The 17095-nt window shown below is 38.3% G+C and overlaps 1 protein-coding gene across 2 annotated transcripts in view; it reads right to left on the bottom strand.

Annotated features, from left to right (window-relative positions):
• The window catches only part of TBCE (tubulin folding cofactor E), a 121433-nt gene extending 107785 nt beyond the window's left edge, over positions 1 to 13648 (bottom strand). The window contains exon 1 of one of the 2 annotated variants that reach the window (XM_024115741.3): positions 13599 to 13648. The gene's annotated coding sequence lies outside the window, so the exon portion shown is untranslated. Of the gene's footprint in view, positions 1 to 13267; positions 13498 to 13598 lie in introns of those variants that run through there. The other variant, XM_024115740.3, reaches the window with a different exon arrangement.
• Between the last annotated feature and the right edge of the window lie 3447 nt (positions 13649 to 17095).

The following is a 17095-nucleotide window of genomic DNA, read 5'->3' as shown; positions in this document are numbered from 1 at the left end:
ATACACACAAAGAAGAAAAAGGAGGACTTCCCTGATGGTCCAGTGGTTAAGACTCTGTGATCCACTTCAGGGGGTGTGGGTTCGATCCCTGGTCCGGGAACTAAGATCCCACATGCTGCGTGGCACAGGCAAAAAAATAAATAAAATAAAATAAAGCCACTGCCAAAATTAAAAAAAAAAAAAGATTAAGAAAAAGGAATCCAAACATAACTCTAAAGTTAGTCATCAAATGACAAGAGAAGACAAGAGGAAGAGAAAAAAAAAGACCTACAAAAACAAATCCAAAACAAAAAGCAAAACGGCAATAAGAGTATACATATCAATAATCAACGAAAACGAAAACAGATTAAATGCTCCAACCAAAAGACAAAGAGAGGCTGAATGAATACAAACACAAGACCCTTATAAATGCTGTCTACAAGACACCCACTTCAGACCTCGGGACACATACAAACAAAGTGAGGAGATGCAAAAAGATTTTCCATGCAAATGGAAATAAAAAGAAAGCTGGAGTAGCAATACTCGTATAAGACAAAATAAACTTTAAAATAAAGACTATTACAAGAGACAAAGAAGGACACTACATAATGATCAATGGGTCAATCCAAAAACAAAATATAACAATTATAAGTATATATGCACCCAACACAGGAGCACCTCAATACATAAGGCAACTGCTAACAGCCATAAAAGGGGAAATCGACAGTAACACAATAATAGTCAGGGACTTTAACACCCCACTTACATCAATGGACAGATCACCCAGACAGAAAATCAATAAGGAAACACAGGTCTTAAATGACACACCTGACCAGATGGACTTAAATGATATTTATAGAGCATTCCATCCCAAAGCAACAGAATACACATTCAAGTGCACACGGAACATTCTCCAGGATTGATCACATGCTGGGCCACAACGCAAGCCTCGGTAAATTTAAGAAAACTGAAATCATATCAAGCATCTTTTCCAACCACAATGCTATGAGATTAGAAATCAACTACAAGAAAAAAAAAACAACTGTAAAACACACAAACACACTGAAGCTAAACAATATGCTACTAAACAAGGTTATCAGCTGATTTTTCAGCAGAAACTCTGCATGCCAGAAGGGAGTTGCACAATATATTTAAAGTGATAAAAGAGAAAAACCTACAACCAAGAATACTCTACCCAGCAAGGCTCTTGTTCAGGTTTGACAGAGAAATCAAAAGCTTTACAGACAAGCAAAAGCTAGAGAATTCAGCACAACCAAATCAGCTTTACAACCAATGCTAAAGGAACTTCTCCAGAAGGAAAACAAAATGCCACAAGCAGAAACAAGAAAATTACAAACAGGAAAGTTCACCGGTAAAAGCAAACCTACAGAAAAGGTAGGAAATCATCCACACACAAACATGATATCAAAACCAGCAACAGTGAGAAGAGAGGAGTACAAATGCAGAATACTGGAAACACATTTGAAATTAAGAAACCCACAACTTAAAACAATCTTGTATATGTATAGACTGCTATATCAAAATCCCATAGTGGGAATTCACTGGTGGTCCAGTGGTTAGTACTATGCGCTTCCACTGCAGAGGGCCCAGGTTTGATCCCTGGTCAGGGAACTAAGATCCCACAAGCCATGCGGTGTGGCCAAAGAAAACCAAAACCAAAACAAAAAAAACTCATGGTAACCACAATCTGAAACTTTACAATAAATACACACAAAGAAGAAAAAGGAGGACTTCCCTGATGGTCCAGTGGTTAAGACTCTGTGATCCACTTCAGGGGGTGTGGGTTCGATCCCTGGTCCGGGAACTAAGATCCCACATGCTGCGTGGCACAGGCAAAAAAATAAATAAAATAAAATAAAGCCACTGCCAAAATTAAAAAAAAAAAAAGATTAAGAAAAAGGAATCCAAACATAACTCTAAAGTTAGTCATCAAATGACAAGAGAAGACAAGAGGAAGAGAAAAAAAAAGACCTACAAAAACAAATCCAAAACAAAAAGCAAAACGGCAATAAGAGTATACATATCAATAATCAACGAAAACGAAAACAGATTAAATGCTCCAACCAAAAGACAAAGAGAGGCTGAATGAATACAAACACAAGACCCTTATAAATGCTGTCTACAAGACACCCACTTCAGACCTCGGGACACATACAAACAAAGTGAGGAGATGCAAAAAGATTTTCCATGCAAATGGAAATAAAAAGAAAGCTGGAGTAGCAATACTCGTATAAGACAAAATAAACTTTAAAATAAAGACTATTACAAGAGACAAAGAAGGACACTACATAATGATCAATGGGTCAATCCAAAAACAAAATATAACAATTATAAGTATATATGCACCCAACACAGGAGCACCTCAATACATAAGGCAAATGCTAACAGCCATAAAAGGAGAAATCAACCATAACACAATAATAGTCAGGGACTTTAACACCCCACTTACATCAATGGACAGATCACCCAGACAGAAAATCAATAAGGAAACACAGGTCTTAAATGACACACCTGACCAGATGGACTTAAATGATATTTATAGAGCATTCCATCCCAAAGCAACAGAATACACATTCAAGTGCACACGGAACATTCTCCAGGATTGATCACATGCTGGGCCACAACGCAAGCCTCGGTAAATTTAAGAAAACTGAAATCATATCAAGCATCTTTTCCAACCACAATGCTATGAGATTAGAAATCAACTACAAGAAAAAAAAAACAACTGTAAAACACACAAACACACTGAAGCTAAACAATATGCTACTAAACAACCAATGGATCACTGAAGATATCAAAGAGGAAATCAAAAAATACCTAGAGACAAATGAAAACAAAACCCCAATGATCCAAAACCTATGGGATACACCTAAAGGAACTAGAGAAAGAAGAAACAAAACCTAAAATTAGTAGAAGGAAAGAAACCCTAAAGATCCGAGCAGAAATAAATGAAATAGGGATAAGGAAAACAATAGAAAAGATAAATGACACTAAAAGCTAGTTCTTTGAAAAGTTAAACAAAATTGAGACCCTTTAGCCAGACTCATCAGGAAAAAAAGAGAGAGGGCTCAAATCAATAAAATTAGAAATGAAAATGGAGAAATAACAGCTGACACCACAGAAATACAAAGGATCATGTCAGACTACTACAAGCAACTTGATGCCAATAAAACGGACAACTAAAAAGAAATGGACAAATTCTTAGGAAGGTACAATCTTCCAAGACTGAACCAGTAAAAAACAGAAAATATAAACAGACCTATCACAAGTACTGAAATTGAAACTGTGATTTAAAAACTTCCAACAAACAAAAGTCCCGGGCCAGATGGCTTCACAGGCAAATTCTATCAAACATTTAGAGAAGAGTTAACACCTATCTTCTGAAATTCTTTCAAAAAACTGCAGAGGAAGGAATACTTCCAAACTCATTCTATGAGGCCACCACTACCCTGATACCAAAACCAGACAAAAATACCACAAAAAAAGAAAATTAGAGGCCAACATCACTGATGAACGTAGATGCAAAAATCCTCAACAAAATACTGGCAGACTGAACCCAACAATTCATTAAAAGGATCATACACCATGATCAAGTGGGATTTATCCCAGGGATGCAAGGATATTTCAGTATCTGCAAATCAATCAGGATAATACACCACATTAACAAATTGAAGAATAAAAAACATACGACAGTCTAAATAGATGCAGAAAAACTTTTTGACAAAATTCAACACCTATTTATGAAGAAAACTCTACAGAAAGTGAGCACAGAGGGAAACTACTTCAACATAATAAAGGCCATATACAACAAACCCACAGCAAACATCATTCTCAATGGTGAAAAACTGAAAGCATTTCCTCTAAGATTAGGAACAAGACAAGGATACCCATTCTCTCCACTTTTAGTCAACATAGTTTTCAAAGTCCTAGCCATGGCAATCAGAGAAGAAAAAGAAATAAAAGGAATCCAAATTGGAAAAGAGAAGTAAAACGGTCACTCTTTGCAGATGATATGATACTATATATAGAAAATCCTAAAGATGCTACCAGAAAACTACTAGAGCTCATCAGTGAATTTGGTAAAGTTGCAGGATACAAAATTAATACACAAAGGGACTTCCCTGGTGCTCCAGTGGTTAAGATCCCGCACTTCCACTGCTGAGGGCACGGGTTCAATCCCTGGTCAGGGAAGCTAAGATTCTGCAGGATGCACACCACGGCCCCCCCCCAAAAAAAGAAATTCACTTAATACACAGAAATCTGTTGTATTTCTACACAATAACAACGAAAGATGAGAAACAGAAATTAAGGAAACAACCCAATTCACCATCGCATCAAAAAGAATAAAATACCTAGGAATAAGCCTACCTGAGGAGGCAAAAGACCTGTACTCTAAAAACTACAAGATGGTGATGAAAGAAACTGAAGATGACGGGGGGGGCGGGCAGGGGGGAGAAATTAAAGATGACACAAACAGAAAAAAAAAATACCATGTTCTTGGATTGGAAGAATCAATATTGTCAAAATGACTACACTACCCAAGGGAATCTACAGATTCAATGCAATTCCTATCAAATTACCAATGGCACCTTTCACAGAACTAGAACAAAAAATTTTGATATTCATATGGAAACACAAAAGACTCCGAATAGCCAAAGCAATCCTGAGAAAGAAAAATGGAGCTGGAAGAATCAGGTTCCCTGACTTCAGACTATGTTACAAAGCTACAGTAATCAAAACAGTATGGTACTGGCACAAAGACAGAAATATAGAACAGAACAGCATAGAAAGCCCAGAAATAAACCCACAAACCTACGGTCAATTAATCTATTATGACAATATGACAAAGGAGGCAAGGATATACAATGGAGAAAAGACAGTCTATTCAATAAGTGGTGCTGGGAAAACTGTCCAGCTACGTGTAAAAGAATGAAATTAGAACACTCCCTAACACCATACACAAAAATAAACTTAAAATGGGTTAGAGACCTAAATGTAAGACTGGACACTATAAACTATAACATAAACTATAACATATACTATAACATACACTATAAACTAAAACATAAATCACAGAAGTATCTTTTTGGATCCACCTCCTAGAATAATGGAAATAAAAACAAAAATAAACAAACAGGACCTAATGAAACTTATAACCTTTTGCACAACAAAGGAAAGCATAAACAAAACGAAAAGACAACCCACAGAATGGGAGAAAATATTTGCGAACAAAGCAACCGACAAGGGATTGATCTCCAAAACATATGAACAGCTCATGCAGCTCAGTATCAAAAAAAGGGAACAACCCAGTCAAAAACTGGGCAGAAGATCTAAATAGACATTTCTCCAAAGAAGACATACAGATGGCCAAAAAGCACATGAAAAGATGCTCAACATCTCTAATTATTAGAGAAATGCAAATCAAAACTACAATGAGGTTACCACCTCACAGCAATCAGAATGGCCGTCATCAAAAAGTCTACAAAACAGTAAATGTTGGACAGGGTGTGAAGAGAAGGGAATCCCCCTACACTGTTAGTGGGAATGTAAATTGGTACAGCCACTATAGAGAACAGGATGGAGGTTCCTTAATAAACTAAAAACAGAGGTATCATATGATCCAGCAATCCCACTCCTGGGCATATACCCGGAGAAAACCATAATTCGAAACGATATACGCACCCCAGTGTTCACTGCAGTACTATTTACAACAGCCGAGACATGGACGCGATCTAAATATCCATCGAAAGAGGAACGGATAAAGAGGATATGGTACATAAAGACAATGGAATATTACTCAGTCATTAAAAAAATGAAATAATGCCATTTGCAGCAACATGGATGGACCTAGATATCCCCATACTAAGTGAAGTCAGACAGAGAAAGACAAATATCACATGATATCACTTACATGTGCAATCTAAAAAAAAAAAAAAAAAAAGATACAAATGAACTTATTTACAAAACAGAAACAGACTTACAGACTCTATAAACAAATTTATGGTTACCAGAGGGGAAGGCAGGGGGAGGGATAAATTGGGAGACTGGAATTAACATATACACATTACTATATATAAAATAGATAGTCAACAACAACTTACTCTATAGCACAGGGAACACTACTCAATATTCTGTAACAGCTATATGGGAAAAGAATCTGAAAAAGAATAGATATATGTACATGTATAACTGAATCACTTTGCTGTACACCTGAAGCTAATACAACATTGTAAATCAACAATAAAAAATAAAAAATTAAATTAAAAAAAGATAATAATGGTAGCTGACATGGGGAAGTTTAAACCCAGTGAGCCTAAACCAACAGTAGGTACAGATTCAGTTACCATGTTTCCTATTTTGTGTAGCCACCAAGGAATCCAAGGGATCAAAAAAGATGTTTGACGCACAACAGAAAAGGTGAAAACACTGGCATTTTGTGAATTAATTTTAGAAAAAAGTTTTCCAGCTTTACAGACAAGCAAAAGCTAAGAGAATTCAGCACCACCAAACCAGCTCTACAACAAATGCTAAAGTAACTTCTCTAAGTCGGAAACACACGAGAAGAAAAGAACCTACAAACACAAACCCAAAACAATTAAGAAAATGGTAATAGGAACATACATATCGATAATTAACTCGTATATATGCTGTCTACAAGAGACCCACTTCAGACCTAGGGGCACATACAGACTGAAAGTGAGGGTATGGAAAAAGATACTCTATGCAAATGGAAATCAAAAGAAAGCTGGAATAGTAATTCTCATATAAGATAAAGTAGACTTTAAAATAAAGAATGTTACAAGAGACAAGGAAGGACACTACATAATGATCAAGGGATCAATCCAAGAAGATATAACAATTATAAATATATATGCACCCAATATAGGAGCACCTCAATACAGAAGGCAACTGCGAACAGCTATAAAAGAAGAAATTGACAGTAACACAATAATAGTGGGGGACTTTAACACCTCACACCAATGGACAGATCACCCAAACAGAATATTAATAAGGAAACATAAGCTTTAAATGACACAACAGACCAGACAGATTTAATTGATATTTATAGGACATTCCATCTAAAAACAGCAGATTACACTTTCTTCTCAAGTGCGCATGCAACATTCTCCAGGAGAGATCACATTCTGGATCACAAATCAGACCTCAGTAAATTTAAGAAAGTTGAAATCATATCAAGCAACTTTTTTGACCACAACGCTATGTGATTAAAATTCAAGTACAGGGGAAAAAAATGTAAAAGATACAAACACATGGAGGCTAAACAATACATTACTAAAGAGATCTGAAGAAATCAAAGAGGAAATTAAAAAATACCCAGAGACAAATAGTGAAAACACGACGACCCAAAACCTATGGGATGCTGCAAAAGCAGTTCTAAGAGGGAAGTTTATAGCAATACAAGCCTACGTCAAGAAACAAGAAAAATCTCAAATAAACAATTGAACCTTACACCTAAAGGACCTAGAGAAAAAAGAACAAACAAAACCCAAAGTCAGCAGAAGGAAAGAAATCATAAAGATCAGAGCAGAAATAAATGAAATGGAAACAAAGAAAACAACAGTAAAGATCAATAAAACTAAAAGCTGGTTCTTTGAGAAGATAAACAAAATTGATAAACCATTAGCCAGACTCATCAAGAAAAAGAGGGAGAGGACTCAAATCAATAAAATTAGAAATGAAAAAGGAGAAGCTACAACACACACCGCAGAAATACAAAGCATCCTAAGAGACTACTACAAGCAACTCTATGCCAATAAAATGGACAACCTGGAAGAAAGGGACTAAACTTCCATTACTGAACCAGGAAGAAATAGAAAATATGAACAGACCAACAACAAGAGGATTTTTCAATATACACAAATCAATGTGATACACCATATTAACAAATTGAAGGAGAAAAACCATATGACCAGAGATGGTCTCAATAGATGCAGAAAAACCTTTTGACAAAAATCAACACCCATTTATGATAAAAACTCTCTAGAAGGTGGGCATAGAGGGAACCTACCTCAACATAATAAAGGCCATATACGACAAACCCAAAGCAAACATCATTCTCAATGGTGAAAAACTGAAAGCACTTCCTCTAGGATCAGGAACGAGACAAGGATGTCCACTCTCACCACTATTATTCAACATAGTTTTGGAAATCCTAGCCATGGCAGTCAGAGAAGAAAAAGAAATCAAAGGAATATAAATTGGAAAAGAAGAAGTTAAACTGTCACTGTTTGCAGATAACATGATACTATACATAGAGAATCCTAAATAATATGCCACCAGAAAACTACTAGAGCTAATCAATGAATTTGGTAAAGTAGCAGGATACAAAACTAATGCACAGAAATCGCTTGCATTCCTATACACTAATGATGAAAAATCTGATAGAGAAGTTAAGGAAACACTCCCATTTATCACTGCAACAAAAAGAATAAAATACCTAGGAATAAACCTACGTAAGGAGACAAAAGACCTGTATGCAGAAAACTATAAGACACTGCTGAAAGAAATTAAAGATGATAGAAACAGATGGAGAGATATACCATGTTCTTGGATTGGAAGAATCAATACTGTGAAAATGAGTATACTACCCAAAGTAATCTACAGATTCACTGCAATCCGTATCATATTACCAATGGCATTTTTTACAAAACTAGAACAAAAAGTCTTAAAATTTGTATGGAGACACAAAAGACCCCGAATAGGCAAAGCAGTCTTGAAGGATAAAAACGGAGCTGGAGGAATCAGACTCCATGACTTCAGACTATACTACAAAGCTACAGTCATCAAGACAATATAGTACTCTCACAAAAACAGAAATACAGATCAATGGAACAGGATAGAAAGCCCAGAGATAAACCCACGCTCCTATGGTCAACTAATCTATGACAAAGGAGGCAAGGATATACAATGGAGAAAAGACAGTCTATTCAATAAGCTTTTGTAAAGCAAAGGCAACTACAAACAAGACGAAAAGATAACCCTTAGAATGGGAGAAAATATTTGTAAACGAATCAAAGGACAAAGGATTAATCTCCAAAATATATAAACAGCCCATGCAGCTCAATATGAAAAAAACAAACAACCCAATCCAAAAATGGGCAGAAGACCTAAATACACATTTCTCCAAAGAAGACATACAGATGGCCAACAGGCACATGAAAAGCTGCTCAACATCACTAATTATTAGAGAAATGCAAATCAAAACTACAGTGAGGTATCACCTCACAGCAGTTAGAGTGGGCATCATCAGAAAATCTACAAACAACAAATGCTGGAGAGGGTGTGGAGAAAAGGGAACCTCTTGCACTGTTGGTGTGAATGTAAACTGATACAGCCACTATAGAGAACAGTATGGAGGTTCCTTAAAAAACTACAAATAAAATTATCATATGACCCAGCAATCCACTACTGGGCATATACCCAGAGAAAACCATAATTCAAAGAGACACATGCACCCCAATGTTCATTGCAGCACTATTTACAATAGCCAGGTCATGGAAGCAACCTAAATGCCTATCAACAGACGAATAGATAAAAAGATGTGGTACATATATACAATGGAATATTACTCAGCCATAAAAGGAATGAAATTGGGTCATTTGTAGAAACGTGGATGGATACAGAGACTGTCATACTGAATGAAGTAAGTCAGAAAGAGAAAAACAAATATCGTATATTAACGCATATATGTGGAACCTGGATAACGGTACAGATGAACTGGTTTGCAGGGAAGAAATAGAGACACAGTTGTAGAGAACAAACATATGGACACCAAAGGGGGAAAGGGGGGTGGGATGAATTGGGAGATTGGGATTGACATATATACACTAATATGTATAACATGGGTAATAAGAACCTGCTGTATAAAAAAGTAGAATAAAATTCAAAAAAAAAGTTTTCCAACATGTATTCTGTTATCTTTCTAAATGTATTTTGCTTAATCTTTCCTGATATTTGTTCTAAATTGTACCAAAATAATTGGCATGAGGTCTGAATTATCATTCACAGACTGACACCTATCAAGGAGAAAACTCAACATCAACGGGAAACAGGCTTCACTTAGATTAGGAACTGTAGGCAGTAATCCTGGCTCAGGAACTTACAAGCAGTGAATCCTGACATTCGTTAACCTTTCTCTGTCATGAAGAACATAACCAAGTAGAAGACATGCACTTATAAGGAAATTAGAGTTTAATTAGAAGAGATAACTAACAGCACACAATTAAGACCTAAAATTAGTAATGTAAGGATCAAATTCAGTGATGAAGAAGAAATAGGTGGGTTAAGAGTGAGGAGGACTCCATGTGGAAACCATTGCCTGGTTAAGCTGACAGAAATGAGCAGCAGAAATTAAGAGAACAAGCTTTCCAGGTAGGGAAATGTAAGAGGGTTTCACTGACGTTTTGGAGGTTCAGGATGGGAGACTAAAGAAAGTGAAAATGTAAGGGCAAAACATGTCATCTGCTTTTAAATGACCACCTAAAATGTAACAACTTCTGAGTATTTAATAGCCCAATTTTAAAGAATCCCACCTGCTGTCCTTTTTAAAAAGAAATTTAATTGTCATAAAATACACATTCCATAAAATTTATCACCTTAACCATTTTTAAGTGTACAGTTCAGTGGCATTAGATACATTCACACTGTTGTGCAATCACCAAAACTTTTCCATCTTGCAAAACTGACAGTCTCTACCCATGAAACAACTCCCCATAGCCTCCTCTCCCAGACCCCACCTTCCATTTCTATTAACCTGACTGCTCCAAATATCCCACAGAAGTGGAAGCACACAGTATTTCTCTTTGGTGACCGGCTTACTTAGCACAGTGTCCTCCTGTCCTCCATGCACGTCATAGCTAATGTCAAAGCCTGTGTCCAAGTTCTGCTACATCCTCACAGTAGTTCCTTGGCCCTCACACACTGAATTGTCTCATCATTTTAAGCAGCTCCTCCAGAAAGCCTTAGGCTCTCTGAAGAGGCTGTAGACATGTCTTCTCTCTCAAACACCAATGACTGAAATCCACACCAAACCCAGAATTTTTATGATACAACTATATGAAACAGAAATAATAAAAATTAATGAACCAATCAGTGCCTTTTCTCTATACACTCAAATACCACCAAATCTTCCCAAATCACTCCTCCACAAATTCATTCCAGCTGCTCCTAATAACCAGCAAACTGTTAAATTCCCTCTTTTCTGGTAGCCTCTACCTATTTTCTGGGCAATATTCATTTCACATTTAATAATGTCTATCATATTATTTTCTAATGGACTCTTCTGCACATTTCCCAGCAAAATGCTAAGGTAGGGAAAGTATCATATACTTTTTAAAAAATAAACTCTGGAATGCTAAGTATACAGTAAATATTCTATTAAGCTGTATGAGAAATTTACTTTAATAAACCAAAAAGGAAAAAAATCAAAACCACCAGAAAATAGTAACAACTACTAGTTTTATTGTTGAACGTTCACATCTTATGAAAATAAGTACTGAGATGATCCAGGAAGCCTGTTAAAATCAGTAGCTTACAGTTAAAGACAATATTGTTCTGCAAGGTTAAGATTCTGATTAGATAAATTAAAAGGTTAACCACTATAAGAACAGAAGTAACGTATATACAGTAACATATCTTCCAAACAAGTAGAAGGGAAAAAATGAAGAGAGAAAACAAGACAAAACCTCAATTCAAAAAAAAGGCAAGAAAAGAGAAAGAAAAAGCACAGAAAATACAAAGTATCAGATGGCAAAAAAAAAAGGCCAAATCCATTTTTTCAACAATTATATTATGGAGAGCCCACTAAAAGCCAAATTTGTTTTAGGCACTAGGGATACATCTGTAAACAAAACACAGAAAAATAGCTGCTCTCATGAAGCTTCTATCCTAGTGGGGTAAACAGTAATGAACCAGAAAAATGAAATCACATGGCACGTCATATGGTAATAAGTACAAGGGCAACGAGTACAACGGAAATGTAAGGGAAGGCTATGTCAGGGAAGACCTCACTGAGAAGGTAATATTCCAAAAAAAAAAAAAAAAAACAGGAGGGAGGTAAGGGATTAAACCATGTGGACATTTTGACATAGGAACTGCAAGTGTAAACATCCTGAGGTTAGGATGTGCCCGAGGCAACAACGCAGAGCAAAGGGGGAGAGTAGCCAGAGATGAGATCAGAGGGAAAGCAAGGGCCAGGTCATACAGAACCTTGACGGCCACTCTAAAGAATCTGGCTTTTAATCTGAGAGAAATGGATAGTCCGTGGAGGATTTTTTGAGAGGACAGAGATAATCCGATTTTTTAAAAAAAAAAAGAATCACTCTACGTGCGATGGAAAGACTGAAAAAAGAAAAAGCAGACTATTTAAATGGCTACTGCAGAAATCCAGCTGAGAGACGGCTGTAATTTGAATAAGGGAAGGTGCTGAGAAGGGCTTGGGACTCTGGATAGATTCTGAAGGCCGAGTTCTTGGATCTGCTGATAGATTACATGTGTGGTGAGAAAGAAATGGGTCAAGGATGACGCCGAAGGTTTTACAGGCCTCAACAAATTTCTCAGTAATGACAGTGAACATAAGTACAATCAGCCTGCCAGTCAAAAGGTAGAGACTGTCTGCTTGGTTTAAAAAAAAAAAATTCCCCATCAATATGCTAGTTACAAAAGCATACGAAAAGGGACTTCCCTGGTGGCGCAGTGGTTAAGAATCCGCCTACCAATTCAGGGGACACGCGTTCGAGCCCTGGTGCGGGAAGATTCCACATGCCGCGGAGCAACTAAGACCCGTGCGCCACAACTACTGAACCTGCGCTTAGAGCCCGCGAGCCACAACTACTGAGCCCACGTGCCGCAACTACTGAAGCCCGCGCGCCTAGAGCCCGTGCTCCGCAACAAGAGAAGCCACCGCAATGAGAAGCCTGCGCACCGCAAAGCGTAGCCCCGTTCGCCGCAACTAGAGAAAGCCCGCGAGCAGCAACAAAGACCCAACGCAGCCAAAATAAAAAAAAAAATTATTTACAAAAAAAACCCTAAAAAGATGAAAACAGTTGAGCCAAGTATCAAATGACAGTGGCCATGGATATATTAACTTCAGACAAAAGAGAAGTCTGTTCTCACCCACAACCTAGAACAGTCCCTGGTTGGTACTGAGCAATATGTAAAACCTGTAAACGTTCTCCACCTACTTAACGTTATTTCTCCTGCATCACAAATGTTAAAGGATTCGGACGGTCAAGGCTGTTTCTCTAACCTGACACCAAGTCGTGGGTCGCCTGTGCCAGTTTCACCTCTTGCAGAGTGACAAGTCAGTATGAGTTTTCTGTGAAGTGCAGTGCGGGGCTACCACTCCCGCTCGCCCGCCGCGGGCCCCGGCCCGGGACACCGCTCGCCCCCACGAACGCCTCCTCTGGACCCGGCGCAGCTGGGTTCGCTCAAAGCCCCAGGAAGCAGGCAACGCCCGGCTACCTGGGAAGTTTCTAAAGGGCAAACAGACCGAGAGCCTCGTAGGAGTGCACCGGTCACGAGCCAGCCAGGAACGCACGGCTCCCTGCGCTCCCCAGACCCCGAAGAACCTCACCTACCCACGGTCCACCAGCGTGGTCTGATCGGCAGCCCCCGCCCCGCGTCTTGCCCCAGGGCAGCTTCCGGCTGTGGGCGGAAGTGCTCCTTTAGGAAGAGAGGAAGTCCCGCCCCCTCGGGAAGGAGCGGCGGCCGCTGGATCTCAGCGGTGTTTATCAGCTAGGGTCTGGGGAGCCGAAGGTGCGGTCAGACCGCCCAAACCCAGCGGAGCTCGCCGCTCCTGTGCTGCTCAAGCGAGTCCCCGAAACCCGGGATGACAGAATGACGCAAGGGACGCGCAGGTTCCAGTTTACTTGTTATCACGGAAGCGAGTTACAAGTCCTGTATGAGATTCAGTTCCGCGTTCATTGAGAATCTACCACGTAGGAAGCCTGTGGTGGTCACAGAGAAGAATGTAGGGTTGATTCCACAAAAACTAGGGGAAGAAAATTAACTCGCTGAATCGCAAAGCAGGATGAAAGTAAATGCAGTAATAGAAAAAGCAAATTCCGTAGGCATGTTAATTTCTAAGAGTTTTCTCGTATCTCAAGAGTTGTGAGAATCAAATGAGATGATGCATAAATAAACGTTTAGCCGTGGAGCCTGGTACATGATTAAAGCATATAATACCCATAGTATTGTTATCGTTGGTGAAAATAAAAGAGGCCTTTAACCCAACCAAAGGGAAATTGAATAACACTTCAGGGAGGTAGCCTTCAAGCTGAATGTTAAATTTAAGCAGAATTTCAGCACATAGAGATACCCATTATGAAGCTGTAAAAACTGCTTTTGTTGATTAATGAAACGGCATAGGCTAAAAAAACTTGTTCCCAAAAACAAACTTTCAGAAGCTTTATTTTTTGAAATCATATGAGTAATAATGGAATATCCCAAGTCTGTCTGGCAGAGCTGAGTCCTGGGGATCATTTTGACACTTTGCCAGCCCAGGCATAGTGCTTCAAATAAGAAATTTTCAGATATAACATTCCACATTTATTTTAACTTTATGGTTTTCAAGGGTACATGACCTTGGAGTCGGCTTCACAGCTCAGGCCTGAGCCTGCTTAATTCTTATCTATTAATACACCCCACCAAATCCTATGCTATGTCTGCCTCTTCCTTTTTTTTTTTTTTTTTTTCCTTCCAGTTAGACTCCCCCAGTTCCTTTGGTGGGTGGTTTTCCTTGTTTCGGCAACTTAATAAATTTTGTTAGACTACAGGTTTGACTCAGATGGCTTTATCAGATGGGCTTTATCACTATTTATTTTGATCAAGCCTTCTGTCCTCATGAAGGTTGGAGGACAACTTTGGCCCCAACTTCGACAAAAACTGAAGCAGAATAAAGGTAAGTTATTTACTGACATTCAGCTGTGTCCTGAGAAGAGCTGTGCACTTTCTAACTGGAGAGTTTTAAATTATCTTTCGGCAGAGAATGGCCACACTTTTTGAAGATTATTGGCATCCACCAAATTCAGACCAGCCCCACAGCAGATATAGGAAGCATGCACCTTCCTTTTCTTTGTAAAATATTTTCCTGTCTCCACTGAGTTGTGATAGTACTTGCCTGGTTTTGCCTAGAGTGAAAAAATGATCCCTCTCTGCTTTCTGTCGTTTTCTCGAGACATTGATCCTGTGCACTGCTGCCTCAACCATGTTATCTCCTTGAAGTGCTTTCTCTGCTAAAGTTTTTCCCTAAAAGAGATCTATACACCCTGTCTCTCATTCCTCACCCTCCTCTCACTTTAATCTTTTTCAGCCTGGCCTTCTGGCTTCTGTCTTCCCTCCAGTTCTTCCACAATTATCTTTCAAATATCACCACTTCAGAACACCAAGGTGGTTTCTTAGTCCTCATATCCCTTGATTTCTCTATAGCATAGATCGATAGGGTTACTTATCCCCCTTTGTTGTAAAGATGATATTTAAAGCACTGTCTCAAAAAAGTGCAAACTTAAAATATCAAATATTTGTAATGCAATTCCTTTTAAGTCTCATCATTCATGCATCAGGTAAATAAGTGCCAGCTCTGCACCAAACACTATTTTTAGGCACTGGAGATCTAGCAGAGAAAAAGAGATGCAATGTTCCAGTTCTGGACAAATGTATATCTTAATGGTATGAGACAGATGATATATAAATAAAATGAATAAGATAATTTCAGATTATGTGAGGTGCACTAAAGGAAACAGATGGTTCTGTGATAATATGTTACAAACTGAAAGTAGGAAGTAAGGGGAGGATAACTTTCAAGGTGACATTTGAATTGACAGCTGCAAGATAAGAAGGATCAAGCAATGTAAAAAAAAGAAAAAAAACTGGAGGAAGATCTTTCTAGTTATACAGGTAAACAGGAGTGGGAAGCAGTGCTGAGGGAGGATTAAGAGGGTCACTTACGGTGAGTTCCCTGGCGGTCTGTGGTTAGGACTTGGCGCTTTCACTGCCAAGGGGCCTGGGTTCCATCCCTGGTTGGTGAGTTAAGATCAGCAAGCCGAGTGGCCAAAAAAAAAAAAAAACCAAAACCAAAACCAAAAACAAAAAAAAACAAGAGGGGTCATCACTTATGAGCTATTGTAGTCATTTCATCTGGGGTACAAAAGGAAATGGCGGCTTAAACCAGAGAGGTTGGAGCAAAACTGGAAGACTGTGGGGTCACCGCTGCTGAGAAGTCAAGCTAGATGAGAAGAGAGAACTATTTGCTAGATTTCACAAAATAAATGTCAGTGTCACTGACAAGAGCAGTTTGGGTAGAGTAGCAGCCTCAGAAGCCACACTACAGTGACCTGAAGTGGAAATGAGGTTGAGGGAACACAACTAAATTACTCTTCAAAGAAGAGACCTTCTAATTGCCATACTGATTGAACATTTTTCAGACAATATCCTCTTGGGTATCTCTACTGCATTATACTTGAATGGTTCACTCCTTGAAACCACATGCTTTCTTTCCAGTGATTATTTTTTGGTTTTGTTTTTCTTTTCTTTTTTTTCTTTTCTTTGTTGTGGTCGTTGTCATTGACCGGGAGTTAAAAAATAACTTTGGAAATCTGTTGACAGCTATCCACATACATGCAAATTTCACATATAATTTCAGGGAGTTAATTAATCCTGTGAAGACAGTTAATCGGCCCCAGAGAAGTCCATGGATCACAGATTAAGAACCTCCTCTCTTTTCAATCAGCTGGTCTCTTCCTTCATGGTTTCCTTATTCCTTTAATTGTTCCCTCCTTGATAACTGTCCTTAATTACTGCTCTTCTTGGGCTACATCCTCTTTCAGTGACTACATCTACTTTCTTGATTTTTGTCACTGGGACCATGACACCTATTTTACTTTAAAAAAAAAATTTTTTTTATTGAAGTAAGGTTGATTTGCAATGTTAATTTCTGCTGTACAGCAAAGGGATTCAGTTATACATATGCATACATTCTTTTTCATATTCTTTTCTATTATGGTTTATCACAGGATATTTAACATAGTTCCCTGTGCTGTAGGACCTTATTGTTTATCCATTCTCTTTTTTTAAAAAT

The sequence above is a fragment of the Physeter macrocephalus genome, chromosome 20, assembly GCF_002837175.3.
Source record: "Physeter macrocephalus isolate SW-GA chromosome 20, ASM283717v5, whole genome shotgun sequence".
NCBI lineage: Eukaryota > Metazoa > Chordata > Mammalia > Artiodactyla > Physeteridae > Physeter > Physeter macrocephalus.
The sequence above is the reverse complement of the archived record's forward strand: the minus strand, read 5'-3'. Positions and strand labels throughout refer to the sequence as shown.